Source organism: Triturus cristatus, chromosome 2_1 (genome assembly GCF_964204655.1).
Source record: "Triturus cristatus chromosome 2_1, aTriCri1.1, whole genome shotgun sequence".
Classification (NCBI taxonomy): domain Eukaryota; kingdom Metazoa; phylum Chordata; class Amphibia; order Caudata; family Salamandridae; genus Triturus; species Triturus cristatus.
In genome coordinates, this window is record NC_140581.1 from 76,381,106 (window position 1) to 76,395,099 (window position 13,994).

A 13,994-nucleotide genomic window follows, 5' to 3' on the forward strand; every position below is an offset into this window, starting at 1 on the left:
TCCACAAATTTCCACCCACCCCGCGTTCCCCAAAGTCCTACGAGAAAAATGGTACCTCACTTGTGCGGGTCGGCCTAGTGCCCGCGACAGGAAACGGCGCAAAACGCAACGTGGTTTTGGAGTGAAAAATGACCCTTTTTTTGGCAAAGTGACTAGCTGTAGATTTTGTACCCTAGCCCTGCCGGCACCTAGGGAAACCTAGCAAACCTATACATTTCTGAAAACTAGACACCCAGGGGAATCCAGGATGGGGTGACTTGACTGCCTCCCACCATGGTCTGTTACCCAGAATCCCTTGCAAACGTAAAAAATTGAAAAAAAAACCACATTTTCCCCACATTTCTGTGATGGAAAGTTCTGGAATCTGCGTGGATCCACAAATTTCCACCCACCCCGCGTTCCCCAAAGTCCTACGAGAAAAATGGTACCTCACTTGTGCGGGTCGGCCTAGTGCCCGCGACAGGAAACGGCGCAAAACGCAACGTGGTTTTGGAGTGAAAAATGACCCTTTTTTTGGCAAAGTGACTAGCTGTAGATTTTGTACCCTAGCCCTGCCGGCACCTAGGGAAACCTAGCAAACCTATACATTTCTGAAAACTAGACACCCAGGGGAATCCAGGATAGGGTGACTTGACTGCCTCCCACCATGGTCTGTTACCCAGAATCCCTTGCAAACGTAAAAAATTGACAAAAAAAACACATTTTCCCCACATTTCTGTGATGGAAAGTTCTGGAATCTGCGTGGATCCACAAATTTCCACCCACCCCGCGTTCCCCAAAGTCCTACGAGAAAAATGGTACCTCACTTGTGCGGGTCGGCCTAGTGCCCGCGACAGGAAACGGCGCAAAACGCAACGTGGTTTTGGAGTGAAAAATGACCCTTTTTTTGGCAAAGTGACTAGCTGTAGATTTTGTACCCTAGCCCTGCCGGCACCTAGGGAAACCTAGCAAACCTATACATTTCTGAAAACTAGACACCCAGGGGAATCCAGGATGGGGTGACTTGACTGCCTCCCACCATGGTCTGTTACCCAGAATCCCTTGCAAACGTAAAAAATTAAAAAAAAAAACACATTTTCCCCACATTTCTGTGATGGAAAGTTCTGGAATCTGCGTGGATCCACAAATTTCCACCCACCCCGCGTTCCCCAAAGTCCTACGAGAAAAATGGTACCTCACTTGTGCGGGTCAGCCTAGTGCCCGCGACATGAAACGGCGCAAAACGCAAAGTGGTTTTGGAGTGAAAAATGACCCTTTTTTTGGCAAAGTGACTAGCTGTAGATTTTGTACCCTAGCCCTGCCGGCACCTAGGGAAACCTACCAAACCTATACATTTCTGAAAACTAGACACCCGGCGGTTTCCAGGGAGGTATGGCTTGCGTGGATCCCCCAACGTTTCCTTACCCAGAATCCCCTGCAAACCTCAATTTTTGCACAAAAAATCACTTTTTTCACACATTTTGGGGTGGGAAAGTAGTGGCATCACCGGGCTCACACAAATTTACCACCACCCAGCGTTCCCCCAGGTCTCCCGGTAAAAATGGTGCCTCACTTGTGTGGGAGGCCCAAGTACCCGCGGCAGGCAAGGGCCCCAAACGTAGTGAGGCGACCTCAAGATGGCCTATCGCCAAACCACCTGGTTTTGCAAGGGGGGTCACTTTGGTTTTTGGCCCGGTGCGCGGCGGCCATCTAGGGAAACCTACCAAACCCAGGCATTTTTGAAAACTAGACACCCGGCGGCTTCCAGGGAGGTATGGCTTGCGTGGATCCCCCAACGTTTCCTTACCCAGAATCCCCTGCAAACCTCAATTTTTGCTCAAAAAATCACTTTTTTCACACATTTTGGGGTGGGAAAGTAGTGGCATCACCGGGCTCACACAAATTTACCACCACCCAGCGTTCCCCCAGGTCTCCCGGTAAAAATGGTGCCTCACTTGTGTGGGAGGCCCAAGTACCCGCGGCAGGCAAGGGCCCCAAAGGTAGTGAGGCCACCTCAAGATGGCCTATCGCCAAACCACCTGGTTTTGCAAGGGGGGTCACTTTGGTTTTTGGCCCGGTGCGCGGCGGCCATCTAGGGAAACCTACCAAACCCAGGCATTTTTGAAAACTAGACACCCGGCGGCTTCCAGGGAGGTATGGCTTGCGTGGATCCCCCAACGTTTCCTTACCCAGAATCCCCTGCAAACCTCAATTTTTGCTCAAAAAATCACTTTTTTCACACATTTTGGGGTGGGAAAGTAGTGGCATCACCGGGCTCACACAAATTTACCACCACCCAGCGTTCCCCCAGGTCTCCCGGTAAAAATGGTGCCTCACTTGTGTGGGAGGCCCAAGTACCCGCGGCAGGCAAGGGCCCCAAACGTAGTGAGGCGACCTCAAGATGGCCTATCGCCAAACCACCTGGTTTTGCAAGGGGGGTCACTTTGGTTTTTGGCCCGGTGCGCGGCGGCCATCTAGGGAAACCTACCAAACCCAGGCATTTTTGAAAACTAGACACCCGGCGGCTTCCAGGGAGGTATGGCTTGCGTGGATCCCCCAACGTTTCCTTACCCAGAATCCCCTGCAAACCTCAATTTTTGCTCAAAAAATCACTTTTTTCACACATTTTGGGGTGGGAAAGTAGTGGCATCACCGGGCTCACACAAATTTACCACCACCCAGCGTTCCCCCAGGTCTCCCGGTAAAAATGGTGCCTCACTTGTGTGGGAGGCCCAAGTACCCGCGGCAGGCAAGGGCCCCAAACGTAGTGAGGCCACCTCAAGATGGCCTATCGCCAAACCACCTGGTTTTGCAAGGGGGGTCACTTTGGTTTTTGGCCCGGTGCGCGGCGGCCATCTAGGGAAACCTACCAAACCCAGGCATTTTTGAAAACTAGACACCCGGCGGCTTCCAGGGAGGTATGGCTTGCGTGGATCCCCCAACGTTTCCTTACCCAGAATCCCCTGCAAACCTCAATTTTTGCTCAAAAAATCACTTTTTTCACACATTTTGGGGTGGGAAAGTAGTGGCATCACCGGGCTCACACAAATTTACCACCACCCAGCGTTCCCCCAGGTCTCCCGGTAAAAATGGTGCCTCACTTGTGTGGGAGGCCCAAGTACCCGCGGCAGGCCAGGACAACAAACGTAGTGAGGCGACCTTTGGGATAGGCAATGTTGATGTTGCCTCACTACGTTTGGGGCCCTTGCCTGCCGCGGGTACTTGGGCCTCCCACACAAGTGAGGCACCATTTTTACCGGGAGACCTGGGGGAACGCTGGGTGGTGGTAAATTTGTGTGAGCCCGGTGATGCCACTACTTTCCCATCCCAAAATGTGTGAAAAAAGTGATTTTTTGAGCAACAATTGAGGTTTGCAGGGGATTCTGGGTAAGGAAACGTTGGGGGATCCACGCAAGCCATACCTCCCTGGAAGCCGCCGGGTGTCTAGTTTTCAAAAATGCCTGGGTTTGGTAGGTTTCCCTAGATGGCCGCCGCGCACCGGGCCAAAAACCAAAGTGACCCCCCTTGCAAAACCAGGCGGTTTGGCGATAGGCCATCTTGAGGTGGCCTCACTACCTTTGGGGCCCTTGCCTGCCGCGGGTACTTGGGCCTCCCACACAAGTGAGGCACCATTTTTACTGGGAGACCTGGGGGAACGCTGGGTGGTGGTAAATTTGTGTGAGCCCGGTGATGCCACTACTTTCCCACCCCAAAATGTGTGAAAAAAGTGATTTTTTGAGCAAAAATTGAGGTTTGCAGGGGATTCTGGGTAAGGAAACGTTGGGGGATCCACGCAAGCCATACCTCCCTGGAAGCCGCCGGGTGTCTAGTTTTCAAAAATGCCTGGGTTTGGTAGGTTTCCCTAGATGGCCGCCGCGCACCGGGCCAAAAACCACAGTGACCCCCCTTGCAAAACCAGGTGGTTTGGCGATAGGCCATCTTGAGGTGGCCTCACTACGTTTGGGGCCCTTGCCTGCCGCGGGTACTTGGGCCTCCCACACAAGTGAGGCACCATTTTTACCGGGAGACCTGGGGGAACGCTGGGTGGTGGTAAATTTGTGTGAGCCCGGTGATGCCACTACTTTCCCACCCCAAAATGTGTGAAAAAAGTGATTTTTTGAGCAAAAATTGAGGTTTGCAGGGGATTCTGGGTAAGGAAACGTTGGGGGATCCACGCAAGCCATACCTCCCTGGAAGCCGCCGGGTGTCTAGTTTTCAAAAATGCCTGGGTTTGGTAGGTTTCCCTAGATGGCCGCCGCGCACCGGGCCAAAAACCAAAGTGACCCCCCTTGCAAAACCAGGTGGTTTGGCGATAGGCCATCTTGAGGTGGCCTCACTACGTTTGGGGCCCTTGCCTGCCGCGGGTACTTGGGCCTCCCACACAAGTGAGGCACCATTTTTACCGGGAGACCTGGGGGAACGCTGGGTGGTGGTAAATTTGTGTGAGCCCGGTGATGCCACTACTTTCCCACCCCAAAATGTGTGAAAAAAGTGATTTTTTGAGCAAAAATTGAGGTTTGCAGGGGATTCTGGGTAAGGAAACGTTGGGGGATCCACGCAAGCCATACCTCCCTGGAAGCCGCCGGGTGTCTAGTTTTCAAAAATGCCTGGGTTTGGTAGGTTTCCCTAGATGGCCGCCGCGCACCGGGCCAAAAACCAAAGTGACCCCCCTTGCAAAACCAGGTGGTTTGGCGATAGGCCATCTTGAGGTCGCCTCACTACGTTTGGGGCCCTTGCCTGCCGCGGGTACTTGGGCCTCCCACACAAGTGAGGCACCATTTTTACCGGGAGACCTGGGGGAACGCTGGGTGGTGGTAAATTTGTGTGAGCCCGGTGATGCCACTACTTTCCCACCCCAAAATGTGTGAAAAAAGTGATTTTTTGAGCAAAAATTGAGGTTTGCAGGGGATTCTGGGTAAGGAAACGTTGGGGGATCCACGCAAGCCATACCTCCCTGGAAGCCGCCGGGTGTCTAGTTTTCAAAAATGCCTGGGTTTGGTAGGTTTCCCTAGATGGCCGCCGCGCACCGGGCCAAAAACCAAAGTGACCCCCCTTGCAAAACCAGGTGGTTTGGCGATAGGCCATCTTGAGGTGGCCTCACTACCTTTGGGGCCCTTGCCTGCCGCGGGTACTTGGGCCTCCCACACAAGTGAGGCACCATTTTTACCGGGAGACCTGGGGGAACGCTGGGTGGTGGTAAATTTGTGTGAGCCCGGTGATGCCACTACTTTCCCACCCCAAAATGTGTGAAAAAAGTGATTTTTTGGGCAAAAATTGAGGTTTGCAGGGGATTCTGGGTAAGGAAACGTTGGGGGATCCACGCAAGCCATACCTCCCTGGAAGCCGCCGGGTGTCTAGTTTTCAAAAATGCCTGGGTTTGGTAGGTTTCCCTAGATGGCCGCCGAGCCCTGGGCAAAAAACAAAAGTAACCCCCCTTGCATAACCAGATTACCTATTGTTACTACAGCGTGAGAATTTAGGAATAATACTGCAAAGAAAATGTGGCAGACAATTTGAGGTTTACAGGACAATGGGGATAAAAAATATTTTTCAAATCACTAGAGAGACATCACCATGAACTCCCAAAGGTTTTCGACAATATCTACAGTTGGTGGGTTATTCTTACATGGAAAGTGTACCTTGGCAGAGAAACAAAAAAAAAAGATTCCTGCACAACCATCTATTCCTCAAACACACACACATACTGGTTGGATTTGGCACGAGGGCAAGTCATGGTTCAGTGTATTAAATTTTATTAACAAGAGATTTCACAAATATGAAATGCACTGTCAATAATTAAATTCACAAAAAACCAAACCAATGACTTGCAGCTCGTGAGCTGTAAAGCCACGTCAAGGCACCAACCGCTTTACAGGCCATTCACACACCTTTCATACGTGATACAAACAAGACCATTCGCACCACCAGGTACAAAAGCAACACAGTACAAAAATCACCAAAAAGGGACAAGGTACACCCTGCTTCAAAAAAACAAATATTACTGCACAGTCATCTAACCCGCAAGCACACGCACATACTGGTTGGATTTGGCACGAGGGTGAGTGATGGTTCAGTAGATAAAATTGTATTACCAAGTGATTTCACAAAAAATGAAATGCACTGGTAATAATTGAAAGGGCAAGAAACTGAACCATTGACTCACAGCTCGTGAGCTGTAAAGCCACGACAAGGCACCAACCTCTTTACAGGCCATTCATACACCTTTCATACGTGTGAGACATACAAAACCATTCACACCGCCAGCCGCGGGCCCATCACATAACAAAACTCACACCGGCACACAGCGCCATTCAAGGGCCCATCACTTTCACACGCCCACAATCCAGACACAGCAACTACACAGGCAGAAGGATTGCGTGGAGTGGCACTCAGCTAGCAGTGTGTGTAGTGACCAGCAGAAAGTCACTACTCACACACAGCCAGCCAAGCACCGGTCGACACACACCGCTAGCCAAACGCCAGTCCACGCACACCGCTAGCCAAGCGCCAGTCCAGGCACACCACCATCCAATCGCCAGTCCAGGCACACCGGCAGCCAATCGCCAATCCACCTACACCGCCAGCCAAGCTCCAGTCCACGGACACCACCAGACAAGCACCATTCCACACACACCGCCAGCCAAGCTCCAGTCCACACACACCACCAGACAAGCTCCAGTCCACGGACACCACCAGCCAAGCTCCAGTCCACGGACACCACCAGCCAAACACCAGTCCGCACACACCACCAGTCCACACACACTGCCAGCCAAGAACCAGTCCACGCACAGCGCCAGCCAAGCACCATTCCACGCACACCACCAGCCAAGCACCATTCCACGCACACCGCCAGCCAAGCACCATTCCACGCACACCACCAGCCACGCACACCACCAGCCACGCACCAGTCCACGCACACCGCCAGTCCATGCACACCGCCAGTCCACGCACACCGTCAGCCAAGCACCATTCCACGCACACCACCAACCAAGTGCCAGTCCACACACACCAACAGCCAAGCGCAAGCCTACACACACCGCCATCACATTTTGGATTTTTTTAGAAAAAAATAAAAACACAAACAAATTGCAAATAGATAAAAATCTTCTAACAGAAAATCAGCAACTAAATACATTGCACTAACACCAACATTGAAACAGAATCAAATTATCCAAAGAATACAGACCAGCCAGTTCACTTTACCACTCAAGAATCCTCCCAAAAAATTTTTCGCGTGTGGTACGCTCTAAAACAAGCAGAGAGACACAGTGCAGGATGAGAGGGACAATCGGGGCAGTACATACGACACTCCTTCCGCGTACCTCTTCGCCAACAGACTCTACATCTCCTACTGGGAAAATCTTTTGCGGGTGTGGGAGGAATGTGATCTGGAAAGTGGCGTTCTTTCAATCTAGCAACATCCTCCACCAGTCCAACTCTAGGAACACTTGCCTGTTCCACTACAACAAGGCTGCCTATTACAGACTCCTGAAACTTAACAAAAGTCATCGTTGACTCAGGGCAAGAATCCTGGAACACAACAAAAGCATTAAACATTGCCAAGTGGAAAAGATGGATAGCCAACTTCTTGTACCAAATGTAAGCCTTACGAAGAGCAGTGTAAGGTTCCAACCTCTGATCTACTCTGTCAACACCACCCATGTACCTATTATAGTCTAAAACACATACAGGTTTGCGCGCTTCAGCGACCTGACCCCAAACAGTCACAGGTGCAGTGCTTTCATCATGGATGGAAGTCAGCATGTAGACATCTCTCCTGTCTGTAAACTTCACAGCAAGAAGCTCCTGGCAACGCAACGCACTGCACTGTCCCCGCACAAGCTTTTGACAAACAAGTTCTTTCGGAAAACCTTTACGGTTACAGCGGACTGTGCCACAAGCAAAAGTGTCCACTTTGGCCAATTCCCTGAACAACCGTACACCAGTGTAGAAGTTATCTACATATAAATGGTGGCCTTTGTTAAAAAATCCTCTTCCAAGTTCCCAAACAATTTTCTCAGTCACTCCAAAAGTGGACGGACAACCAGGGAGGTTAAACCTAGATTCCTTACCGGTGTACACCCTGAAATTAGAGACATATCCAGTCCTACTGTCACACAGCATATACAGCTTTATTCCATAGCGTGCCCTCTTACTAGGAATGTATTGCCTAAAAACCAAGCGGCCCTTGAACAACACCAAAGACTCATCCACTGCAATTTCTCTACCAGGGGCATAAATCTCAGAAAATCGATCAACAAAGTGATCAAGGACAGGCCTAATCTTAAAAAGACGGTCACAATCAGGGTGATCTCGTGGCAACGCTAAACCATTATCTACAAAGTGCATCATCCGAAGCAGAAGCAAATACCTGTCACGACTCATGACTGCCGGAAAAATAGACGTTGCCATCAAGGGACTGCTAGACCAATATGAAGCCAATGATGGCTTCCTTAGCAAGCCCATCAAAAAAGTTAAACCCAAGAACTTCTTCATCTCTTCAACATTTGTGGGAGTCCACCGGGTAGCTCTAGAGTGTGGCTTAAGACTGGCACTGTTGTCCCTCAAAAACTGTTCGGCATACAAATTAGTCTGCTCAACAATCTCTGCCAAAAACACATCGTCCATAAACAACTGAAAAAAATTTACAGGCAAAAAGTTCTCGGTATTCACTCTAGACCCTGGAACACCAGTAAACTCAGGAAATTCCGGCTGCACCATGCCAGGGGCCACCCAGAGGTCATCACTTTCAACGGGAAGACTTGCAGCCCCAGCCTGCAGCCCAGATGTCTCTTGCCGCACTACACCAACGGAAAGGCTTGCAGCCCCAGCCTGCAGCCCAGATGCCTCTTGCCGCACTACACCAACGGGAAGCCTTGCAGTCCCAGCCTGCAGCCCAGATGTCTCTTGCCGCACTACACCAACGGGAAGCCTTGCAGGCGCAGGCTGCAGCCCAGATGCCTCTTGCCGCACTATCGGCACATCAGTCTCCTCCTCTAACACAGGCACTTCATCCGCGCTAAGAGTATCTTCATCATCCGATGACCCCATACGGAGAGAAAACTCACTGCCAGAATCGTCCCCTGCCCCCTCTCCCTCAGAAGCAGAGTCAGTCTCTGACCCAATATCAGAGGAAGACTCAAACAGCAAACCAACAACCTGCTGAGCAGTCATCCTGCGGCTAGCCATTATACCTACTAAGATGGAAGACTGCACAAACAAGTCAACAACAACCAACAATGTGCAAACCAAGTAAGTAAAGAAATGTGTACCTTATATCAATAAGATCAATGTACTCAAAAACTATACAATCCAAAATCAAAAGAGACAGCTACACTCACCAGAAACAAACTCTGCAGTGACACAGCAAAGACCAACGATATCAAACTAGAAAGAAGAAAAAAAAACAAATTACTCACAAGACAACAAAATACACATCATGCACCAATGCAAAAAGTTTTTGAAACTCAAAAACCAAACATACTGCTATTATTACACCATTTGCAAAAAAAAACAGGCAGAGAAATCAAACACATTTGCATTGTACAAAAAAACAGTCTCTTACCAAACTACACAAACAGCAAAACCACCAGAACCAAAATGTCACCGTGAACAGAAGAAAAGCCTTCACCTAGAACAAAAAAGTAAACAAAAAAAACATTACAATTGGAAATCACAAAACATATAACAATAAACATTATAACATGCCATGTCACTACCCAAATGGTCAATCGGTTTGTGTGCCAGGTCAGGCAGAAAACAGCAGGAAAAAAAAGGCTATTCAGTCCCGGGGCAGGTGACCCAAATACATATAACAAATTGCACCCTGGAAGCGAGGGGTCACTTCTATTTCTAATTGAACTAATTCCCTGGTGTCTAGTGGGCTTTTCTGCCTCCAATGGGAGCAGAAACGGCAAAAAAATAAAACCGATCTGCCCACAGAGGGGGCAGAAAAGTCTTCAAAACATTTAGGGGCCCAAGGAAGCGACCCTTGCCCAAGGGGTCGCTTCCTACAATAATATTTATATCCCTGGTGTCTAGTGGGCTTTTCTGCCCCCCCCCAAAGAGCAGAAACGGACAGAAAGACGACCAATCTGCCCCCAGGGGGGGGCAGAAAAGTATTCTAAAAAATTAGGCCGCAAAGGAAGCGACCCTTGCCCAAGGGGTCGCTTCCTACATAAAGAAAAAGACATCCCTGGTGTCTAGTGGGCTTTTCTGCCCCCCCTGGGGGCAGAAACGGGCAGAAAGACGACCGATCTGCCCCCAGGGGGGGCAGAAAAGTCTCCTAATCACTTTACCACCCTAGGAAGCGACCCTTGCCCAAGGGGTCGCTTCCTACATAACGAAATAGACATCCCTGGTGTCTAGTGGGCTTTTCTGCCCCCCCTAGGGGGAGAAACGGGCAGAAAGAAGACCGATCTGCCCCCAGGGGGGGCAGAAAAGTCTTCAAATTATTTGGCCCCCAAAGGAAGCGACCCTTGCCTAAGGGGTCGCTTCCTACATAGCATAACCAATATCCCTGGTGTCTAGTGGGCTTTTCTGCCCCCCCCGGGGGCAGAAACGCGCAGAAAGCGGACCGATCTGCCCCCAGGGGGGGCAGAAAAGACTTCAACAAAATTTGCCCCCAAGGAAGCGACCCTTGCCCAAGGGGTCGCTTCCTACATAGTAGGAACAGCATCCCTGGTGACTAGTGGGCTTTTCTGCCCCCCCCCCGGGGGCAGAAACGCGCAGAAAGCGGGCCGATCTGCCCCCAGGGGGGGCAGAAAAGACTTTGCAAAATTTTCGTCCCCAAGGAAGCGACCCTTGCCTAAGGGGTCGCTTCCCAAACTCCAAATACAAAATCCCTGGTGTCTAGTGGGGCATCCCTACTCCACGATCGCGACGCTGTGCGCGATCGTGGAGCAGGAATGCCCTGTATTGAGAGATCGGGGGAGAGGAAATACTCTTTCCTCTCCCCCGATGCCTCAATACTAGAGATTTCACCGCCGCGGCCCCCACCAGACGCCAAACACCTACCTCTGCTCCCCTCGGACGCGCTGGAAGAAATGGATTCCAGCGCGTCCAACGCTTCCTGATGACGCCGGCGCGCGCTGTGCGCGCTGACGTCATCAGAAAGCGTGGGGGGGCTCGGGGGGGGTCGGGGGTGGCAGCGGAAGCTCTTCCGCTGCCACCCCCGTAAAGGGGGCCAAGATCGAGGGACAAGGGGGGGAGCGCCAGCGCTTCCCCCGGGGGCTGTCCTCATGACGGAACGGTTCCGTCATGAGCACAGCCCAACCGATGCTCATGACGGAACCGTTCCGTCATGAGCATCGAAGGGGTTAATATGTAGATCAATTTGTGATGTTAATGCTGCATAACGTTTTCAGAGTCACATTGTAGAAATAGCATTGAAATTCCTATTCATAGACATAAAGTGGTTTATAATCTGCTTTTGTAGAGGTAATTAATGAATGTCAGTTTCAGGTTTGGTTCTGTGGTAACAGAACTACAAGATGAAAAGTCAAAGTGAGACTGGTCTTGAAAATGAGTAGTTATTAACACCCAGTTAACCTCCCACTAACTGTATAATGAATAGAATTTAGATTCATCCTTAAAAAATATAAAGGAGGCAAGATGGCGGTCGCAATGGCAGCTGAGTGAGTGGCTTGTGGACTCTCCTCCGAGACCCCCCATTCCGTTCCTTACCCGTGGAAATGGATGCCTCGAGCGTGTAATGCTGTGGCTGTACTTTCTCTGGACTTCGCCGAGCGCTGCATACATCAGTTGCAGTAGATTGCGGTGTCCCACCCCAAACTTTCAGCGGTATCTGCTTCAGTGGAGGCTTTAGCTGGACGAACTCGCAGTGCGGCCATCAGGAATCGCAATGGCTCCAAAGACAGTAAACAAGGGCGCTAAGACCCGGGGTGCCGCAGTAGTAATGTCTGAGGCTGCATCCGCAATCCTGGAATCTCCCGCTGAGCAAGGAATCAAGTCGGTTGGCCGAGGCGGGGATGCCAGAGCACGCCAAGAAGCTAGCGGCTCTTCTCCTGGCTGTGTGCAGAGGGATGGTGGCTTGGTGCAAAAACCACAAACAGAACCGAGAATTTTTAAAAAGCACTGGGGCAAATATAAGGTTAAAGTGGATACTGAAACAAGTATATCCCCTGGGGCTGTGACAATGACAGTTGCTTGCAACAAAGTATCTGTTGATGTATCAGGACAGAAAGATTCTTTACTGGCGCTGCCTGGGACTGATGTATTGCTAACAAACGAAGGAATGGCTGGTTATACAGCACCTGGCAACACAAAAGAGCTGGGAGTGCTACCGGAGGAGCCTGAGACACTGGATTTGCTTAAAGTACAGAATCCCTTACAAGCGGTAGGGTCCTCTGCTCAACCGTGAAGGTTTGATTTTGGAGAATTTGAATGAAAGTATAGATAACCAACATTCCGGCATCAAACATCAATAGGGAGAGTCAATTAAAGATATTCAGGGGGGACATTTTATTCAATGTCGGACCCCTCCGACTCCTCTGAGAAGGAAAGTGAGGGAGTGGACTGGGCAGATGATAAGAGCGACGTGAGTAACTATCAGCGCGATGATGAGGAGTTAAATTCGGAGGTATCCATTAATCCAGGGACAGTGTGCAAATTGCAAGACACTATTAACCCTTTGTCAAAAGAGAAGTCTGGTACAGCTGGATCAATAGTGAGGAATTATTCATTCTCCCCTCAAGAAGAATGGTGGTTTGGGTAAGAACTCTGGCATCTGATGCAGCGGGAGGGGGAGAAAGCGAAAATACCCTCAGCACAATATACCAAATAATAATAGGGAGGAGACCAAGGCTGAGGGTCTGCGGACCCAGGGTGCTGTTCGTAAACTACAAAATACTGTGCGCCGAGTTGCAAAGACTTGCACAGAAATATCCACAAGGATTGGGGAAGCAGAGGAAAGGATTTCTGCAATGGAAGACGAAATAGTAAAGCAGAAGGCTACAATAGCATCTTTGCAAGCGCTAAGAGAAGACACCAATTGGAAGCTTATTGACTTGGAGTATCGTTCCAGAAGGAATAACTTACGTATTTTGGGTATTCCAGAGGGACAGGAGGGCAAAGATGTTAAGCAGTTTGTTAGTGAACTGTTTTCCGAAGCTTTTCCCGAATTCAAACACTGGAACTGGGAAGTAGAACTTCCGAGGGCACACAGGTTCCCATTTAATCAACGAGGAAGAGCAGGGGCACCAAATGAAAATCCTAGGGCGATATTTATTTGTTTGAATAATTTTTTGTTGCGGGAACCATTATATGATTTGGCAAGGCCTGACAGGAAGAGAGGTGGTAAGGGCTGTGATTTTTTTGTCCGTCCGGATTGCTGCCAGGCCACCGTTCAAAAGAGATGGCAGTAACGTCTGATGATTCCATTATTTCAGGCTAAAGGGGCGCAGGTCTTTCTGCTCAATTCTGCCAAGCTAAAAATGTTATGTAAGGAAAAAAAAAAAATTTTTGTATCAGACAGAGCAAAGGATTTTTTGAGTACAATGTGAAAGAAATTAAGAGATAACTGTATAAATGTTCTCTTAGGTTGCTAGGGAAATTTCTCTTAAGGATTCAGGGGGGTTACCTGGTTTTTGGTCTAACTTTCTTTTTTTGGGGGGGGGTCCGGGGGAGGGGTATTAATTCACTACCCATCACAGAGGACTTAGTCCTTATGCCTCATTTGGGAGGGGGAGGGAAGGTGGGTAGGGTAGCTGTGGGGTGGCTAGGGTGGGGGCCGAGGATGGTGGGGGGCGGGGGAAGGCTTGTTTGGCATCTGGTGTTCACCTGGCATAAAGGTTATGGTACTTGTGTTTTTGCGAGACACTATGTCTTTTCTGTGTTTTTTGAAGTGCAGCTCAGGCTTTCGGCAGGGAAGGCAAGGTATGATTGATATAACTGCATAATAATATGGGTAAATTATCCATATGTTCGTGGAATATATGTGGTTTAAACAATAAAAAGAAAGGGGGGGTGATGGGTCAAATTCTGCAGATGTTGCG

General features: G+C 49.8%; 1 protein-coding gene across 2 annotated transcripts in view; it reads right to left on the bottom strand.

The window, feature by feature from the left end:
• The window catches only part of LOC146863773 (uncharacterized), a 58,019-nt gene that overhangs the window by 25,107 nt on the left and 18,918 nt on the right, over window positions 1–13,994 (bottom strand). The window contains exons 2-3 of one of the 2 annotated variants that reach the window (XM_085627963.1): window positions 9,545–9,610; window positions 9,321–9,366 (exon numbers count right to left, since the gene is read on the bottom strand). The exons of the other annotated variant lie outside the window; for it this stretch is intronic. The gene's annotated coding sequence lies outside the window, so the exon portion shown is untranslated. The remainder of the gene's footprint in view (window positions 1–9,320; window positions 9,367–9,544; window positions 9,611–13,994) is intronic. 2 annotated transcript variants of the gene reach the window in all.